We start from the raw sequence: 9,368 nt of genomic DNA, 5'->3' as shown, positions 1-9,368 counted from the left end.
ATAGCTTTCATGCCTAAGGCTGAGGAAAAACTCACTGCCTCCTGGCTTCTAATCTGCTGCAGTTTTGAAGATAATTTTTATCTTCAAAAATACCTTTGAGTAAAATATTTTTAAAAACAGATTCTTGATTCTATAATGATGGGCCTCTATAATTCAATGCTTTCTTTGGAAAAATGTTAAGTTTTCCAATCTTAATAGAAAGATAAAATGGACTGGCAGAGAACATCTTGAGGGCTAGAAGTTGTAATGCATAATTATTTCACTAATTGCCCTATAGTAAATGGGTGTTTTAGCATTATCTGCCTTCTACCCGCCCTCATGTCCAAAACTATTTTGTGAATGTACAATCTGATCTGTCATTGTTTTGTAAAATGCTTAGTAAGAATTGATAGGAACACTTTAAAGAAATGCATGTCTTTTAAATGTAAAATAGGAGGGTTATGTGCATATGAAAAATTATTCAGAAGTTAAGGAGCCTTGTCCATTAAGGAGCCTTGTCTTTTTCCACACTTCCATGCAGAAAGGATGTTGCTGCTTTAAGAGTCATTTTAACAAGTCATCTTTCTAAAGCAACTGCTTTTTTTTCAGGCACTTGCTTTCATAAATAGTGGAGGGTACTGCTTTAGCATAAGGTCAGAAAGATTTATTCCAAACATTCATGATAGAGACCTAACCCAATGATATATATTTATTTTCAAAATTAAATATGTGTAATTATAAAATCTAAAAATATATATTTAAAAGCAGATTTACAAAAAAAAAGATGTTTTCTCTGCTAGGACATTACTTTTATTTGTTACAGCAAAGAAATCTAGTTGTCCTCTTCTTATGTGATTCACTTTTGTTCTATTTTCTTCCTTACAAAATAATGGAGAGATATTTTTAAAATCAAGAAATAGGTAAACCTCTTTGGATCAAATTACAAAGTGAAATACAATCGGCTACAGGTTTACAGAAATATGTCCTACAACATTCAATGAGACACTCCCTAACACAAGAGTGTACAATTTTGTGGGCTGATGTGCACAAGTGGAATTTCGAAGAACATTATCAGTGGCACTTTTGTAGGTTGACTAGGATAGTGAGGCATCTAGAGCAGACATGTCAAACTCACGACGTCACGTGACGTCGCACAACATATTGGAGCTTTTTCGCCATTGCCGGCAATGGGGTGGGCATGGTTTCCTGAAGATGCATCCAGCCCGTGGGCTGGCAGTTTGACACCCCTGATCTACAGGGGCAATTGATGCTTCGTATGGAGAAGATTAAGAGGAGCAATCTTGAAATGTCTGATAGAACTCTCATGCAGAGATGTTTCCTGCTGCTCTAAGAGTAGGACTGAAATCAACTGGTACCAATGCAGGCCAAAAATCAAGATTTTCTTAAATATTAAGAGAATTTGACTGAAGGCACTGCTTAGAAAACAAGGCAGACTGCCTATGGAAAATCTGTCTTCTGCCAACTTAAAGAGTTTAAAAGTACATTAAAGGGGAACTCCCTTTAATGCACATTCCTTACTTAACACTGCTAATTCCTCTTTCCCAATGTGAAATTACTTTGCAAGAGCAAAGGAAGAATTTCCATAATCCTGTCTTCCATCTCATGTACCTTGGCTTGCTTCTGAGAGCATTAATTACTGATATGTGGAGAAATTTTTAAAAGTCCTATTTTAAGACCTCTCTACTAAATAGGGTGTGTGGACAATCTGTGTACCAGTTTGGATCTGTGTGTTCTGGAAGAATATGAAGAATTTTGATATCCCTGTCAAGGAATGAGGCCCAAGTGTCTTTATATAGAAAGATTATGTTTACACGATAGCTATTATTGTCAGGCCAACCCTAGCTATTTTGGCATTGCTGGTAAAATTAGTTTTGCTGTCTTTCCTCCCAGAGGCAAAACAGTGTAGCATATGTCTTCAAATTTTCAGCTGAAAAAAATCAACCACCTGGATAGTATTATTTTTTATTACTGTGTAGTTGAGATTTGCGTGTTGGAAAGAAACTAGGGGAATACCAGCCAAGGTTAACTACTTTAATTTCAGAGAGAGGAGAAAAGAAACATACTTTGATATGCTTTGACTTTGACTGAATTTTACCCAGAGAGAATAAACTAATTGTCTGGATTCACTGGGGTTTTTATATTGGATATGATACGGAGATTGCTTTAGTTACTTTGTTGAGCAATTTATCACCAAAACTAGATGGGGAGAATGGTTTTTGAGGCTTTAAATCCATCAACAGTGGAAATCTGGGCTGTCTGCATGGAGTGGCCATCAACCCTTATTAGGATGCATTCAGAAGGTAGTGCTGATAAATGACTGTTGGATACCTAAGTTGTTGATATAGGATGTCTTATGCCCATTTTTCACACTTACAACCACTGTAGCATCTTGGTGGTCATGTGATCAAAATTTGGATGCTTGGCAACTGACTCATATTTATGAAGGTTGCAGTATCCCAGGGTCATATGGGGAAACCAGATTTACTTAGTATGTTGTAGTATGTTGTTATAACAGTAATCAATTACACACACACATAAAAATATAACAAATATTATGAAAGTGTGTGTGTGTGTATACACACAAACACATAACTACTGTATTGTGGTTTTTTAAAAAAACCTACAGTATTTTGCATAATGAGTCCTTTATTTATTTATTAGACTTATATACCGCTTTAAGTGCAAGCACTCTCTAAGCGGTGTACACCAGTAAGCAATGTATATATATATATATTTTACATTGCCCCCAACAATCTGGGTCCTCATTTTACCTACCTCAGAAGGATGGAAGGCTGAGTCAACCTTGAGCCGGTGAGATTTGAACTGCTGACCTGCTGAACACAGTCAGCTAAAGTGGCCTGCAGTACTGCACTCTAACTGCTGCGCCACAAGAATTTTAAACCTAATTTCAGGGCTACTTCCTCCCAAGAGGCCTCTGATTACCTGAAACAAGGTTGCTGAATGGCTATCAGTGAGTGCAATAAAGGTGGAGAAATATTGACATTTTGTCCCTTTTACTTTAGCACAGTGGTTCTCAACCTGTGGGTCAGGACCCCATTTGGGGTCGAACGACCATTTCACAGGGGTCGCCAAACAACGCAGTCCGCCATTCCCCCCCCCTTTTCCTTAGCTGTGCTACTCCCTTTTATTCTATTGTCTTTTGAAAGCCAATAGAATAGACTCTCTTGAATAGAGTCTAATTCTATTGGCTTTCAAAAGCCAATAGGAATTGTCCGGGCTGTCTCTGCCCTGCTGAGCCCGCCAAAAGTCCCATTCTGCAAACGGTGCTGCACCAGTTGAGTAGTCCTTGACTTACGACCGGTTGGGGGGTCGCGGCATTAAAAAGGTTGAGAACCAGTTTTAGCATGTCTAGCTCATGACTGATTAGGTTTGCTCCTTCTCATCTGAGCCTAGAGATGCTCTAAGTAAGTCCTTTCCTACTTCATCTCCCTTACCCTCTCTGTAAACCAGGAGGATCCGTGGCAGCAGAGAGATCAATTGAGTGTAATCAGATCCATAGCCCTAGCTAGCCTTTTATAGCTGCAAGGGCTTTGGTTGAACCATGCAGCAGCAGACCTTCCAGAACAACCTGACGGTCCCATTGAAACATAATTGGGTCCATTGATTGCCTGGGATAGAACAATCTAATAATTTTCTATGGTTCCTATGACACACTGAAACAAAAGCTAACTGTATGAGTTTGATTCACATAACATAGTAACTAAAATGTGGATGTCCACTTGGTGGTTCTGTATGTGGTACAAGTGTATAGCATAAACAGTGAATACAGATGGAAGTCAGTCTCCTGAACAAGGAGTTTTGGATGTTTCTACTCAAGAAAGCATGAATGTTAAAAGCAGGTTTGCAGGCCAAAGTTACTAAAGTATGAGATGAATGTTTCAGATAAGGTGCATTTCTCCATATGTTAAGGTCAGGACGAAATTAGCCACAAACCAGGAAATCTTCACAGTTGAATGGGGACAAGGGATTAAGTTAGTGTTCAGTGTATTGTACAAATCCAAATATAAAGCTATAAAGATTTCAGATTTCATTCACTTATTAAATTTACTTATTAAATTTGTATGCTGCCCAACACCCAACTACTCTGATTATTGTAGCCATGAAGTTTTCTTGGCAGAATTATGGAGGTGTCTTGCAGTTGCCTTCTTTGCAATGCTTTTTTTTTCAGTTTCAAGGTCTCTAGATGATAGGCCTATAATTTTCAGACAGTTCTTATCCTAACATATCTACTTTTTGATTCATTATGTGCCTCAATTTGTTGTTCACTTAGTGACCGCATAGAGAGATAGACCTTTTAAGGAACAGATGGACATGGAGATCTTTCAGGTCTTCCAACTGTGCATTCAACTGCCACTGCAATTGAGTTTATGCACCTTACTGTTGCCTTGTCCTTTTATTCTTTTCCTTCTGCTTTCTCAGCATTAGATCCTTCTCTAGAGACCTGGGTTTGTATAATACTGTATGTCTGAAGTAAATAATTTGAACTTGGTCATTTGTTTTTCAAGTGAGAACTCTGGGTTGATTTGTTCAGTGATCCATTTGTTTGTTTTCTTGGTTGCCCATAATATTCTCAGGAATCTTCTCCAACAACGAAGTTCAAGAAACATTAATACGGTTCCTATGTTGCTTTGACTTTTATTGTTCCTATCTAACTTTCACTTCCACAGAGGTGTCTGTGGAATGGGGAGCAAGTGGGCGAGGGAGAAATGATGCAGTATTGCATTGTCAAAATACAAGCTCTGTCCCCTGTGCATCGTGATGTCCTCTGCATATACAAAAGAGGCTCAGATTGAAATGGACCTAGCTTGATATAGTGTTTTTTTTTATTGAAAAGTTTTATACAAGTACATTATTAAAATACAATAACCCTCCCTCCCTCCCCCCCCACTTCCCAGAGCTGATTACAGGGTTAAAAAAAAATTAAAAAATAAACAAATTCTAACTAAGCTTATCCAACTATACCAATAACCAAATCCTAAAATACTTTAACTCAAATACAAACAACTCCCAGTTTAAACTATAAGTTAATCAAAAACTAAATAATACTTTCTAATCCCATATTTATTCTGTACAAAGTTTATCCATCTTCATCCAACTTTTTTGTTGTTGTTAGTTGCGAAGTCGTGTCTGACCCATTGCGACCCCATAGACGTTCCTCCAGGCCTTCCTATCCTCTACCATCTTCTGGAGTCCATTTAAGCTCATGCCTACTGCTTCAGTGACTCCATCCAGCCACCTCCTTCTCTGTCGTCCCCTTCTTCTATTGCCCTCAATCTTTCCCAGCATTAGGCTCTTCTCCAGTGAGTCCTTCCTTCTCATTAGGTGGCCAAAGTACTTGAGTTTCAACTTCAACATAATTCTAATACTCCCTTAGACATGAAAGCTGGTTGGGTCATTTGGGGCAAATTCCCAACCCACCTCATATGGTTGTTATGGAGAAAATAGGAGATAGGAGTCTTATGTATGCTACCTTGAGCTATACAAAATAAATGCAGAATATTCTAACCAAAATTCATATTGGAGGAACGGGCAAGGATATATTCATAGGAAGGAAAGTTCTATAAAGCCGTGTGCATATTTAGTATGTTGCAAAATTAATGCCAGAGAAATTGTAAGATTGTTAGATGATTCCTTTCTTCCTGTTACTGACCATAGAGTAGATGAAAAAATTGTCTGTTTTTCTCCTATTGCTCTGAAATACCTCATTAAAAGAAATACACCTGACACTAAACCAGTATTAGTTGTATAATACTACTCATGATGTATTTAAGCACCCTTGTCCTGGATTAACTTATACAATCAAGGGAGCGTCTGAAAAAGTTTTAATATTTACTAGACAACCTATACCCTGTTGGGTCATCCTTTCAGAGATATTTCCTTATCTAAACAGAGAAACAAATTGATCAAGGGGAGGCAAAAGAGTGGCAGGAACAAAAACAATTTCCAACTTCCTGCCAGCTTCCCCATTGTGTTTCCTTGTAAAAATATGGCAGGGAGCATTGGAACTTTCCCTTCTCTTCCTTTCCCATCCCACAGGTAAGTGGTTCTTGCTGGATGTGGGGGATAGTGAAATATTGTTAGATTGGCTAGGAATCTGTCACAGAACATTGAAAATGAAAATCATATCACCCCAGCAGCAGCCTAGCAGTGCAGCAGCAGCCAGTAGCACTGAAGCAGCCACAACTTTACCAAATTTCATTCCCCTGGGAGTCAGAGTCCCAGATTTTGCACAGGTTCTGTAAGTTCACCCACTGGTTGCCCTATGATGCACTGTTTCATCCAGTTAAAAGTCATGACAACAAAAGTTTTTAGTTGTATATGGATTTATTAAATCTTTCTCCAAGCAGCTCTTTATTTTTATAAATCTTAAAAGAGTAATATGCAATTAACAGGATCAAAACAATTTATACAACTTGAACTTGAAACTAAACAACCTGCAGTACTACTGTTTTGAAGGATTGCTTCCAGAAACTGCCAAAATGCCCCTTCTCCCTCTAGAATAGTGTGGTCTGGAGCGAAATAGAATAGTCAACTTTTTTTTCTGGATCAATGAATTTTGTACATCCCAAGTAGAAAATGAAAGTGCAGCCTTAACTTGTCAAATGAATCAGGTATTCTGATATATTGTTGTTTTTAAATATGTCCCTTATCGGTTTTTAAACATCTCTTTAGTCTGATATATTAAATAATTTGGATGTCTTCAGTGGCGTTAGAAAAAAAAGAAGGAAAGTCAATATAAAGTGACTTGCTTAACGTGATTCTTGGAATCAGGATGGCAAAACAAGCTCTCCTGTGCCTAATTTTATGGAACAAAGCAGAAAAGAGATTTGATTAATTCCTACAGAATTACCTGATGCTCTGCCTTTGTTCAGGTGAATGTAACCATAGGAAATAACCAGAGGAAGCATCACCAGCCCAACCCACTGCCTACAGGCAGGAAAACAAAGCAGCATCTTGACAGATCCTTACATAGCCACTTCTTTCAAATTTCCAGTTATGGAGATTTCATTTGAAACAGCCTATTATTTTCACAATTAAAACACAGCAGAGAGATATTGAAGCATGGGATTAAAAAGAAGACATCTTCAATTTTCTGGATTTCTTTGAAAATGAAACGGGCCATAATGGAACTTAGAATTGTGGTTCCAAAGCACTCTATATTAAAAAAACATGATTAAAGATACTGAATACAGAATTTCATGAAGAATTTGATTGAACTACTACCTAAAAGTCAGACTGTCACCTTAAAACATTTATTAGGGGGCGAGGGGTGATCTCTAAAGCTCAGTTTTCTTCTGTGCTGACATATTGTGTAGCTTCTACCGAGAACCCAATGTCAGGACGTTTTCACAAATGATGCTCAAAATCAGAATGCAAAAATAATTTTAAGAAGCTCATATGAAACTCAATACCTTAGCTAAATTACACAAACAAAACACCTTTGAAATTATTTAAAGCCAATGGGTTTAGCTGGATATCAGGAAAAATATCTCAATGATAAGAGCTGTTCAACAATGACATGGGCTTTTTTAGGAGATGATGAATTCTGTTTGCTAGACATTTTTAATGAGAGACTGGTTGGCCATCGGTGGAGGATGCTGTAGCTATGGATTTCTGCATTGGATAGGGACTTGAAACAGGTCATCTGCAAGATGCCTTCTGACTATTAACCTCTGATTCTATCATTTGAGTTTCACTCCTATGACTACACAAATTCTTATAAGCAAAAACAGAAACCTTAGACTATTTGCCATTGATTTCTTCCAGGACTTTTTGATTTAAGAAATCAAGGACTAGGAGACTAGCCAAAATCTTAGGACTTTCCAATGGTTTCCTATTCCTGTCCTTCTTTAGCTTTTTGAAAAGCGTAACCTTGCTGCATCTTGCAATCCTCAAAAAAAAAAAAAAAAAAAAAACATGTTGTAAGCTATTTTAACTGAATTTCTGTTTCACAGTAACATTACTGGTGGGCTCTGTACATCATTCAATGTCATCATACGACTGGCTTAGGATGTTGTATGGACACAACCATTGTGGTGTACAGATTGTGGTTTAAAGTTAGGTATGAATACAATCAGTTGAAAATCAACAAAACCTACTTGAGCATGTCTTGTTGCAACTTAAGATGTATTATTTCATAGGCTTAGATGGAGAATACATATTGCATCAGGCTGCTGCAAATGTTATATACATATTTCTGCAGGGCAATGGTGATTTTATTAGGTATTTGTGAGGAACTGAAATATTAAATATACAGGCAATACCTCTCACATTTCACATGTTTCAATTTAGTTTCAAAACAACTTAAAAATGTCTGACATCCATCTTGCCATCAAATTAAAGGTGGCATTCTGCTAATGCTTAGAGCAGAGATCCCCAACCTTTTGGGCACCAGGGACCGGTTCCGTGAAGAAAGGTTTTTCTGCAGACCAGAAGGTGCGGGGTTTTGTGAGCTGCCTGCATCCCATAAATGGGGCTTTGCTTGCTTCTGTGGACCGATTGCTGGCATGCCACGGCCTGGTACTGATCCACAGCCTGGGGGTTGGGGATCCCTGGCTTAGAAGACAACTCCATGCTGGCTGCAAACTATAGTCCTAGCAAAGTCTAATTCTTACTTTACATGGCTGAAAACTGTACCCTGGCACACACACAAAGCAATCCTGTGGCTGAACTTTGATGATAGGGACACTTACCACCTGAGGAGGGTCTTCTTCACATCCGAACCCCCCCCCCCGGGACATTTTCAGGAGGGTCACAAAGAAAAGAGCTCCAAGTGTGTCTCTGGTATTGGCTTTTGCTCAAACCGTTTGGAAGCATTCAACCAGACGTTTTGTAGCACACCCAGGTTCCAGATTCCACGTGCAGGACGGCATCCCAGCCTCCGCGCTGGGGAAGAACTCTGGGCGGGGTTTTCTAACCGGCAATAAAAAGCGCAAGCACGTGGCGACTTACCAAGGCCAACACACCTCGCGGCGGTGCGGCTGGGCAACGAGGCTTGTCTACTTTCCCCCCGCGTGGTTCTTCAGCAGCCTGCTGTATTGCTGCAGAAACGAAGGGCGCCCGCGTGAATTTGGAGCTGCTGGAGTGCGAATGGCTAGATACGTTACAAAAATGACCCGAAACAGGGTTGAGCAGAAGAACTCAATGGCTCTCAGAGGAGGACAGCCCCTCCTCAGGGGCCCTCAGAAAACCGCTCCCTCCATATTCAGGGGAGATTCTCCGGGAGGAAAGCGTCCCTAAGTTTTGCAGCCTGCTCCCTCCAGACCCACCCCCTCCACCGTCTTCTGGTGGTTGGACTTCCGGGTAAAAAAAGCTTCCGAACCTCGTTAGGTCTCTTTTAAGCCCCA

This window comes from Crotalus tigris, unplaced genomic scaffold (assembly GCF_016545835.1).
Source record: "Crotalus tigris isolate CLP2741 ecotype Arizona unplaced genomic scaffold, ASM1654583v1 scf7180000018371.15429387391:27106975, whole genome shotgun sequence".
NCBI classification, from domain to species: domain Eukaryota; kingdom Metazoa; phylum Chordata; class Lepidosauria; order Squamata; family Viperidae; genus Crotalus; species Crotalus tigris.
This window is presented reverse-complemented; position numbering follows the sequence as displayed.